Here is a 12,655-nt window from a genome sequence, read left to right as displayed (position 1 = left end):
TGTATAATATGAAACACAAATATATTTCCTGGCTGAAATACTCAGGATAATTCAGTCCCCAGTAGTTGTAACCTACTTGGTTCCTCAGTAAGAAAAGTAATACTTTGAGACTGAGGGGCTAAGGTAGTTTCCCCTATAAGCTATCCAGTTCAAGCCTGAACTATTTATACATCATTTACCACATACATGAAATATTTTGGTTATTTACAAAAAAAAGAATCTTAATGGCACAGAAATAGGAGCAAAAATGTAAATTGTTTTCAGAGCTGTGCATGCATCTGTATCCTAATTAGGAGGTACAAAGATGATACACTTCTTGAAGTTCCATCATTAACACAACCTGAAACCAGCAACGGGCACTGTGTCCATTGTGGGGCAATGAGACATACTGGATGAGGCATAGGTAATGGTTGCATTAAAGTTGCTTGACTAGGTTGCAATTTTTAATCATGTAATTATGTTTCATTACAAAGGGTTTCTAAAACACCTAACCTATGAACAACTAATTAGTGATACAGAATATGATTGTCGCTTTTTTAGATATTGCTTACTTATTACACAGTTAAAATTCCTCTATTTATGGAGAAATGTTTGAAATTACTGCTATTTATTTCCTGGGCAGGTTCTAAACCTGTCAACCCAGTTTCTTCTTTAAATTAAAAACCTTTGTCATTTGGATTTCAGGTAAAATCCAGTTGTAGAATTCAGTCATTCTAAATGGACACATATTTTATCGTGTCTGGAGGCTTATATGGCAGTTACTTAGTAAAGTAAGGAGATGGATTGATTCCAACAATATTTAAAGGTATGCAATAGACGAAAGCATCCAAAGTACATGAATAAATCAATGACACCTTTCCATTTCTTCGTCATCCCTGAGACATGCAAGTATGCTTAGTACTGGTTGCATCTGAATGTGTTTAAGTTAAAGCATCCATTGAAATCCTGTTCTTCTCAGCACCTAGCTGTGGACAAATAAAGGATGAATTATGGTGACATTGGTGCCTGTACATGCCACACAAGACAACCAGCAAAGAAAAACTCTTTGATTCCATTGCATTACCTCCTTGAGAAACACAGAGGGAAATATTTCAGTCTTCAGACTCTAACTCAAAAAAGGAAAAATTGTGTCATAATTCACCTGCTTTCATTAGGAATCCAAGACAGTTTCTTAATATAGAAGGGAATCTGTGGTCTCTCTGAAACCTAAGAAGAAATGGTAAAAGGAAGAAATCTTGGGGAGGAGGCAGAGAAGGAAGAAGAGAAGGAAGGGTCGTGGAAGCAATCACTAAGCCTGGTGACACATCAGGACCGGCGCTCAGGGCTACACTGCATAGAGACAGGAATGAGCCATTTGGTCTTTTGGCTTTTCTGTCCTCTCTTCCCTTCTCTTTCTCTTTTCCCTCCTCTCTTTCTCTCTCCCATAAAGCAATCTACTTATCATTGTACCCAAACTTGATTAGATTTATAGTTTGTTTATCTGAGAGCTCAATGCTTTATTACATCCAGAAGCCAAAATACGTGCACCTCCACAACCCAGCTGAATAAAACAAACTCATTTTGATCTTTGTGTACAAAGCCATCAGCACTGGTTCAAAGTGTAGCGCAGCCAGTTCTGGACGGCAGATGCAGAGTTCAGCTCTTCTCCCGGGCCCTTGGTTTCAATTAGGCCGTCTGCCAAGCAGCCCATGTGCCTCCGTGTGCTGAAACATTTCTTTGAGGCAGCTTTTTTAAATTAGGAAATAAAGACTTCCCATGTGATTTGCTATATATACAATTTACGACAATTGATTTTTATAGTTAAAATACGTACATTTTTTACATATTTCTCTTTCTGCAAAATAGCAGCTTTCTAACAAGCAAAGAGAATTAGCAAAATGTAAATACTGTGTTTCATTACTCAACCTACTCTGAAAGTTACTTAAATATACATTAAAATGATACTGAAGATCTGAGTTCCCAAAATAAACCACTCCTTTGTCTTAAAATGACAGGAAAAGGGGACAAAAAAAAAAGGATATAAGGAGCATAAGAAAGAATTCTCTAACTTCTAGGAACTGTAAGGAGGGGAAAAATAAGTGTGACTCAAAAAGAAGCAGAAATGAACTTGCTATTGGCCAGTTCCCCCAGAAAAGAGGATGCCTCCGTTGATTTCACTGTTCTGTGATCCTTCTACTCTCCAATGCTACCTTTGGTAGTGGCAGGAGCTGTAACAAATTATAAAGACCAGTTTCTAATGTCTAGATGTTCCCAGACAAGGATATCTGAAGTTCATATTTCTAAAGGCATATACTACACCTTAATAGACTTCTCATTAGAGACCACATTGCCTGGCAAAAATCTATAAACCACTAAAAGCAATGCCTGGTGCCTTGAACTATTCCTAATATCCCCCTTGTTGAGATTTAGAAAAAGAATAAAGAATACTCAAGTCCTGTGAGGCCTGGCTGAGCAGTACCCATCGTATAGGGTATCTAAGATAGGTATGAACTATGAACCAAAAATGCATTACTGCTTACATAATTGTGCAAGCATTCATGGAAGTATTGTGTAAGTTCCTGAATAGTCTTATGACCTCATCAAATGAATCCAGGATCGTTTCAGCTGTAAAGATGTGGGCCTCACATTCACCACCACTCAGTAGGTGTTACCCACTGCTATGGTCAAATAGAAAATAACTGGGAACACGAATTAGCAAAGGACTGGATGTCAACCAGCTATCATTGGGTACTGCTATGTAAGTGCTCAGGTGATGGGTGAACAGGTCCAGGGTCATGCAGGGCCACATACACAAGAGGCACACATGTAAGCAGATCTACTGTTCTATAGTGAAAAGGCATCAAGTCCAAATAGCCAGTTATCAGTAGTAATGCTAGTCCATGATCTTAGTGTCATACTATAAAAGGAAAAGTGAAATATACAAAATTATAACTATATAAAAATATAACACATGGGGGCTGGAGAGATGGCTCAGTAGTTAAGACTCCTGGCTTGTGTTCCAGAGAACCTAGCTTTGATTCCCAGCACCCAAATGATGGCTCACAACAGTCTGTAAATCCAGTTCCCCAAGATTCAACACTCTCTTTTGGCCTCTTAGGCAAATCGTGTAAACATACATGGAGGCTAAACACCTATATTTATAACATGAAAATAGATAAATCGTGTGTGTGTGTGTGTGTGTGTGTGTGTGTGTGTGTGTGTGTGTAAAATCAGTTTGGGGTGGAAAATTTTCACTGTACTAAAATATCTGCTATAAGTCAATATTCATTGATTTAGAGCAAATTCTTATGTAACTTTTTCTGACACCTTATAAGCCATGTTTTGCAGTGAATTCTAGGAAGTGGGTATTTTGGAAGCAACAAACCCTCACTAAATACTACAGAATGAATTTTTTTAAAGGAGCTTAATTAGCTGAGTGAATCACAAACATCAGATGAGCTTTCCTTTCCTTCAAGAACTAACTCAAGTGCACCTGAACACTTTCGCAAACACGTCCGCATGAATTCATATTTATGAGACTGGAAGAGCTGAAGCATCATACTTCTTGATCTGTACCTGGACAGGACTGTACCATGGAAGGATCTGTACCATGGAAGGATCTGTACCATGGAAGGATCTGTACCATGGAAGGATCACTCTCATAGCTTTTTTCTGAAGACTTTAAAATCTAATTACCAGCCATTTCTGTTTTAAGCAAATGCTAAATCTTCAGAATTGTAACCTGTTGCTTATTTCCACAAATATAACTTCCAAGTTCTGGCTCAAAACTATTAACACTAAAACTGATGGTGCCTTCCAGGACATCTCACTCAATGGTGGCATCATGAATTTACCTTCTCACTTAGTCTTTTCGCTATTTTTACTGTAATGTCTTCCACTCCATTAGAAGAGAATCTATTTTCAAGCTAAAATGTATAGGCACCTGACAGCTCCAGGTAAGTGTAAGATGGGATATGATCTGGGAACATTTACACAAAGAAATGTCATTGAATACTAGCACAATAGCATTTAGTTTGCAATGGCAGGCCTGTTGAACTTGGGCCTCTCAACCAAACCCACTAATCTTTTAAAGATATTTCTAGGTAACTGTAAATCATAGGATGCCAGAAAATCACAGAAATTAGGCATTATTCTCTGGACATCTTCTAGCACACAAAGTTGAGCGATTCAGATAATATTAAACTATTAGTGAAATGCCCAAGTACTGCGAGCATACACATCTTTCCCTCCAATTAAAAGGTTGTGCAATTGAGAAAAGGACTCTGAAATTCTCATCAGTTTCCCAAGCAGTCAAAATCAAATGACAGCTAAAAGCACCATCACCAGTTTGTGCAGCAACTTTGTAGGGTCTGATGTCTTCTTTATTCCAAACACCTGTAGAGTCTAGAACAGCAGGTAGATTGGGCTCACCCACCTGGAGATATATATCAAATCATACGTAAAATCAGTATTCTGGTTTTCCCCGAGTCTGCCATTGCCAAGAACTCAACTCATCCTCTGGTCACTGGCAATTAAGTCAGAGAAGAAGCAAGCAAAGGAAATGCTTTCTCCAGCGAGATGAATTTTATTGCTTTTAGGATCTACATTATTTCATTATAATCATTATCCTGAAATTTATTTCTAAATTATTTACGAACACCTCAACTTTTTGGAAATTAACACACGTTACAAACATTTATTTTAAGATGTATTATGTGGAAATAACATGAAATTCTACTTTATTCTAACTAACAAGACTGTTTTTAATTTACTAAACTATTTATGTATTTGTTAATATTTTGCCTGAGTGAGTCTGTGGAGGTCATAAGAGGGTATCAGGCCCCCAAAACTGGAGTTATAGATGGTTGGGATCCACCTGTGGGTGATAGGAATTGAACCCTGGTCTTCTCCAAGAGCATTAAGTACTCTTAAGCCCCAAACCATCTTTCCAGACTTACAGCCACTTTTTAAAATTGCAGTAGTGTATATAGTGAAAGTTGAGTGTTCCTTGCTATCCTTTACTGATTAAGACGAGACATGCTTCAAGGTTGAATTTGGGAATATTTGTGTCTGCACAAGTAGTGATATATTCTATGATGCAATGCAAAACTAATTGTAAAATCCATACAAACTTAATTGGTTCCTTGCACATATGGCCTGGAGGTCACTTAATATAATATTTTTGGTGTGCTTGTATTTAACTCCAACACACCATCTGAAGTTCTACTTGGATTTGCTGCCTACCACTATCATGTTGGTGCTGTGTGTGTTTCTAATTAGGTTCCTAATTCTTTAATTCTTGGTTTCCCATTTTAGATGGAAGATGTTCCATCTTCAGTGCTCATTGTGAAGCACTGCTCCTGATATTTAAGCAGTTGCTTACTCCCTGTGACAGCCTCATGGAAAGATATTCTTCCTTGGTTCTCTTTTTAGGTGAGAGAGCTGAGACAGACAAGTTTGAGATTTTGCTGAAATTCTCAAACCCTAAGAAACACACACCTGGAAGACCATTCCAGAAATCCTCATGAGTAGCTCCTGACTACTCTGCCCCGACGATGCTGTTCCCCTTCCTTCCGTTGTCACACCCCAGCATCTTCTACAACCAATAATTAAAAGGGAGTAACATCTGCATGTCGGGGTGAATCCATGGACACTGGTACAGTAGCACTTAGCCTTCTTAAGGAGACAAAACAGCTTTCTGCAAGTATCTCTCCATGGAGAAATTGTCAGGTTTCTTTAGTTGACCTGATAATTATCTTTGCGTTATTTTAAGTGGTTGTGGAACAAATCTCTTCATAAATTCATCGACCTTAAAGGTAGTCTGTTTGGAAAAGGACTTTGTACCCAACCATGTCACTAAAGAAACTTAAGTTAAAATTCTCAACTTACCTTTGAAGATTCAACACCATTATACATTATAACTTTCATTTCAATTTCTATTCATTTTAACGCCACAATACTACCTCAGGAATGGCTGAATGATGGAAACATTTGTAATTCTGAAAAATGAGCAAAACTACAGTGCTTTATAGTCATGTTGATGCCATGTAGATTCACTTTTAGTCTCTTCTGCTTCAAAGCTGGTGGCCTCACTTCTTTTTTCAGAATGTGCGCATCACCCTAGTCTGAATTTATTGCGGCTACAACTCTGTTATATTGCATAAACAATGGACAAATTAGTCAAAAGGGTAAAAGTGTTCTTTATTAATAAAAACAAAGCCATGGCATTTGCTACAACTGTGTCACCTATGACTACCTAAGTAACTCTTTCCCCCTTGTTACCCACAGGCCAAAGTGCTAAGCAACTGGAAACTGGAGCGCTGTAATGCAGCTGCTCCTACTTTTCCCATGGGGTTACTTCCTGGTAAGCCTAGAATAAATTGAAAATGCATTGAATATACTCTCATGTCTTGGCAAAGTAAAGCAGAACGGTGTACAGTCTCTATGGCTGGCCTCATAAGTAGCTGTATTTGATATATAAAATACATAAGTCAACTCATAATTCATTCCTCCTTATTATTCCTGTTTGTTTGTCTGTTGCGGCAAACTATGTAGTCCTAGCTTACCTAGACATCTCTACATAGACTTGGCTGTAGGGAAACTTGAAGTTACCCTTCTACATCCACCTTTGAGTTCTGGGGTTAAAAACATGAGCCACCATTCCTGGGTTTGTTGTTTTTTTTTTTTTTCTAGGAATTTATAACCTAGTTATTGCTTGGGACCAGGAGTAGTCTCCACAAATTAACATGTGAGCACAACATAATGGTTACTAACATTAAGAGCAACCGCTTTGTTAAGAAGTACTTTGAATATTTGTTATTGTAACTTATTGTATGTAATAAATGCAATTGATGTGGTAGACATTAGAGATGATATGCATAGTATGATATCTTTAAAAAAACATCCTTAATGATGCAGAGGTGCATGAAACCATTAGAGGTAAATTCAGAGAATCTAAGAATGATAAGCAGTGAGCAGGATTGTAGCTAGTTCCCCATGAGAAGGCTTGATATCATGAAATGTGTTAACTAGTCATACATTCAGATCAAAATTTGGTTTTAGGTGAGTGCAATCAGGTAAAGTGGATCACATATTTAGATGAAAAATACAAACAAATAATTCCTGGGAACACCACTCAGTGAGCAAGAACACTTATTTCACAAGCATGAGAACCTAGGTTCATATCTCTGGCACCAACATTCAGAGCCACACATGGCCTCATATACTTGTCATCAGGCAAGCATGTCCTGGGAATTTGCTGGATAGCTAGCCAAGCCAAAAGAGCAAGTATCAAGGATAGCAAGAACACTTGTCTCATAGAAACAAGACAGAGAATGCTAGAGGTGTATACTCAACATTCTCCTCAAGTCCCCACATACACATATGGTCAAGTGCACCTGCACACATGTGCAAACAAATGCTTGAACTATAATCAACAACAACAACAACGCACACACACACACAATCACTAATAAAAAAAATAAATAGGGAAGAACTTCAAAACTATGCAGAAAAGAGAAAAATCTTAGAAGAGAAAAACAATCTGTGACTCTCGGTGAACCCTACAGATTGGCAGTCTTGACCATAGTGGATTACATTAGAATGTGGGAAGAGAAATACCAAGCATCGTTGTGTACCATTCTTCTTTTAACTGCCCTTTACCATTTCCTTAATGTTTGCCTTATATTAATAGTGACTGATATGGAATAATCAACAGACTCATGCTATAAATCCAAAGAGAAAACTGCAAAGAATTTTAAGATTTAGTCTCATCTATAACTCTGCCAGATAACTGGAGAGAAGCCAAAGAAATGGGATGAAGTCTGAGGAATTCTGCAGTTAAATTTTATGCATTATGTCTTAATGTAAGTTTTTGCTGAAGGAAATGTAAAAATGCACACACACACACACACACACACACACACACACACACAAATACCCACAACTTTTCTGTCAGCAAGTATTTCCAGTGTCACTAAGAAGCACATAAATTATTATAATCACTATCAAGATTTGTGTGCACATTCATATATTTTCATTTGCATTGGATTAGATATATTAACGGTATTTAATAACCATGGCTCCTGTCTTAGAGGGTCTTATAACTGAAGACGGAAGATATAACCAGTACCAAAGTAGAAATATAGAACTATAGGCAAGTACAAGACATGCCACTCAGAGAAAGAAAGAGATTGATGATTTAAAACTAGATACACAAACTTCTATTGTTTATTGGTTGAAGGCTGAGAAAAAGGGAAGTGGCAAGTCCCTACAAAGTTGTAAATTGGTGTTTAACCATCACTTATTTCCAAAGGGGTGGTTTGGAGGAAATACAGTTCCCATATTGATAAAGAATTGGCAGTTACTATAAAAATTGGGAATCAATTTACCTCAAGACACAGCAATACCAAAGGATGCTCAAACATATAACAAGGGCACTTGCTCAACAATGTTCATAGCAGCATTATTTGTAATATTCAATAGCTGGAAACAACTTAGATGCCCCTCAACCAAAGAATAGATAAGGAAAATGTGGTGTGTTTACATAATGGAGTACTACTCAGCTATAAAAAAAATTATGACCTCATGAAATTTGCAGGCAAATGAAAGGAACTTGAAAAGAACATCCTAAAAAAGGTAACCCAGACTCAGAAAGACAAACATGGAAAGTATTCACTCATGAGTTGATATTAGATGTAAAGCAAAGGATAACCAGACTACAACCCACAGCTCCACAGAAGCTAAGTAACAAGGAAGACCCCAAGAGGGACACATGGATTGCACTGAGAAGGGAAATTAGATCAGGTCTACATGATAAATTGGGGATTGGGGTGGTAAGGGGGAGAGGAGGGAATGAGATGGGCAAGGTGGAGAGGGATGCAGTGGAAAAGCAATGAAAGAAATATCTTAATAGAGAGAGCCACTTTGGATGCTAGGGTAATTCCCAAGAATCTACAAGGAGGACCACTGTTAAGAATCCTTGCAATAGTGGGGAGGACACCCAAACTGACCTTCCCCTGTAATCTGATTGGTGAATATTCCAACTATCATCATAGAGCCTTCATCCAGTAATTGATGAAACTAGACGCAGAGATTCACAACCAAGAACTAGGCTGATCTTCAGGAATCCAGGTGAAGAGAGAGAGGAGGAAACATACGAAGCGAGGGAGGTCAAGATCATGATGGCGAAATCTACAGAGACAGCTGAACCAAGCTTTTGGAAATTTACTAACTCTAGACCTACATCTGTGGAGACTTCAGGGAACCAAACTAGTTCCTCAGTATGTGGGAGGCAGTAGTGAAGCTTAGACTAGCTGAGAGGCCCCTGGAAGTAGGACCACGGTACAAACCTGATACATGAGTTAGCTTGTTGGAGCCCATTCCCTGTGGTCGGATGCCATGCTCAGTTATAATGCATGGGCAAGAGGCCCGGCCCTGCCCCAAACTATTGTGTCAGACTATGTTGACTTCTCATGGGAGCCCTTACCAGTGAGGAGGAGTGAAAGGGAGTAAGGGGAACTGTGGTTGGTATGTAAAATGAAATTAAAAATAAAATAAAATAAAATAAATGGTGAAACAAAAAAAGAATGGTCAGAGCAAAACAAAGAAAATAGAAAACAAAAATGCTTTCCTCTAGACAGAATCTTGTGTGGAGATACACTGTGCTTCCCATTTCATAATTTTGGGGAAATTCTAGGGTTTTTTTTTTTTTTTTTTGAGACAGGATTTATCTGTGTAGTTTTGTAGACCAGGCTGTCCTCCAACTCACAGAGATTTGCCTGCCTCTGCCTCCCAAGTGCTAGGATTAAAGGCGTGTGCCACCAACGCCCAACTGAACTCTTAGGTACTTTCAAAGAAAAGAAAAATGTGCAGAAAATGAAGGATAGAGATTAATCCTGCACATAAGAAATATAACCAGGCCTAGTGGTGGTGGACCACACCTTTAATCCCAGCACTCACACTAGGGAGGCAGAGGCAGGCAGATCTCTGTGAGTTCTAGGACAGCCTGTTCTACAGAGTGAGTTCCAGGACAGCCATAGCTACAGAGAAACTGTCTTGGTGTAAAACAAAAAAAGAAAAGAAATACAACCAGTTTTCTCTGCACAATCTTGATGGCAATTTGCTAAACTTGTAACAGTATGGAGATTGCAAAAAGATTGTTTACAGTAGCTGTGTAATGATATTCATTTAAAACCCAGGCTACCTTACCAAAACAAAAACATCAGAAAAGGCTGTCCTTAATAATTAAGATGTAAACAGTCATGAGATGAGTTTCTTATCCACTTAGAGTTGCCACAAAGAGAGGGGAGTTTGTAAAATAATCACTTTTATGATTTAATCTCTATGATTTAGTTACTTTTAAGTAGCCCGAAAAAGCCTATCTCGTTCAATATGACTCTCAAGCATTCTGTGGAAAGAGTAGCTGTGGCAGTTGCAGTTTGATGATTTTTAGGAACACCCTTGGTGTTATTCTGTGTTGTTTATTTTTTAATTTGTTCTCCACTGCCTGCTTTGCAATAGAACATGTGTTTGCAATTGCATTTAGCAAAATTCATGATCTTAACGTTGTACACCAAAGTCAATGTGCCTTCCTGCCACAAGACAGCCAGTATTCAAACACTTTTCTAATGTTTGGGGTTTCTGTCTCAATTGACAAAATTGAAAAATATGTATTAGTCAAGCAAAACCACTATCTCAAAGCCACGTTGAAAATTACTCCAACCTGTCAGAGTCAATTGAAATTCTCTTCCCAGCCTAATTCCCAACTTCATTTCATATGTGAAATAGGAAAAGTTGGATTTGATTATAACCACATGCAGAGGGAATCAATGAATCACATATATACCTTATATTTCTAATAGCACATATGATTGTTCTTCCTAAAGGATTTTCTTAAATCTATTTCTGTTTCTGAGATTCGTGTTATCTGTGTATGAGCCCCTTGTTATTTGTATACCATGTCCCCAAACCTCCCAGCTGGTCCATGTCATTTTTACTTTGGAGAGAGAACAACTCTAAAAAAAGAAGTCTAATGTCTGCTGCTAAAATAAATTCAGTAATTTGGGATGCTGTCTAGTACCAGCTTAATTACTGTATTGTATTTCCATTTAAATGATCTTTTAAATGTGGTGCCCTTTAGCTGATAATCTATTTTCTAATAAAAGGATAAGACTGGAGCTTCCACATTCATTACAGAAATAAGTTCTTGACTTTACCTCAGAATAAACCATGATTCTGATGGTGATGCCTAGACAAGTTTACACTCACATGACCAGAAGTGCTGAACGAAAGCCACCCCATCCCCAAATGATGTTGGGCAACAAAACCCATTGAATGTACTACTGCATAAATCCCTGGCAAATTCAGAAAAAAAATAAATAGAGAGATAAATAAATAATAATGACACCAGCTAGAGAATGTCAAGGCAAGTCAATTGGAATAAACAACACTATTTCTGGCAACAAAATGACCCCAGATTTCATTGTACTTAAAACTTTGGAGAATTGTGTCATGGAGAAAGCAAATGGTGACCAAAGAAGACTGAAAGAAATATAAGTTTTGCATCGAATCTCATTTCACTATAATGTATTGATTAGGATTTTATTAGGCATTCTTAAACACTTTTTTTTTTCTTTTTTTATTATTTTAGCTATGGTAATTGTAACTGGCTTAGCAGAAGGTATATTCCCAAATCAGCCACATGTAAAAGGGAATTCAATCTATTGAATGTAACTTGGAAATGATAGGATGATTCCCAATGCCAGTTTGAGGTGAGTGAAGTTTGGGGTTCTTATTTGAGACTCCCAGGTTTCTCAGCATTAACAGATGCTAGTGGGTCACATGTAAATCTAAAGGAAAGCTACCTGTGTGTGTTCATGTGCCCTCCCTTCCTCACTCCAGGCAATCATGGAAACACTTGCTGTGATCTGCCACATGATCACATCAGTCTGGAGCTCTGAGCCCCCACATGGAAGACAGCTGCCCTGGAAAGATGCCCGTACCCTCAACCGATCTTGAGAGAGCAAATAAATAAGCTGTCGTGTATTTAGCCACTGAGGTTTTGGCAATGTGTGCCTCCAAATCATAATGTAACCTGTTGTGACTGATGTAGGAGCCACCAAAAGCCTGTTGATAGATTTAGCTCTTTAGTAATGTTTTCTATGAGTAGATATGTATAGAAATTTGAATCACATTATATTTGTCATTTTATAAACTTTTCCTTATCAAATAATATATCGTGAACAATTTCTCACTCATGAATTACCTTTTCTAAAACATTATTTTTAAGTTTCTCCACAGATCAAATTCATGGTCTCTATATTTTACCAAACCTTTGGAAAGGCTTACTAATTTTGCTGTATAGTCATTTATGGCTGAGCAATGCAGGTATTTCAGGATTTCAGATTATCTTTCAAAGATAATCCCTCCAAAACAGGAACACTGAATCAAAGTTCACTCATATTTTAAAGATTGTGGTGTGTCTTGCCAAAATATCTTTTGGGAAATTTGCCTCATTTTTCTGGTGGTATAAAGTTTACCACTAATCATTTAGCCCTTGACAGGCCTAAGAATTATAATGCCTTAAAATTTTGACATATTAAAAACTCTGCCTTATCTTTCAGGCAGAGTTACTAGGTATAGCTGGTTTTAGTGAATGGGCCTTAAATGGAGTTTT

This window comes from Phodopus roborovskii, unplaced genomic scaffold, assembly GCF_943737965.1.
Source record: "Phodopus roborovskii unplaced genomic scaffold, PHOROB, whole genome shotgun sequence".
Lineage (NCBI taxonomy): Eukaryota > Metazoa > Chordata > Mammalia > Rodentia > Cricetidae > Phodopus > Phodopus roborovskii.
The sequence above is the reverse complement of the archived record's forward strand: the minus strand, read 5'-3'. Positions refer to the sequence as shown.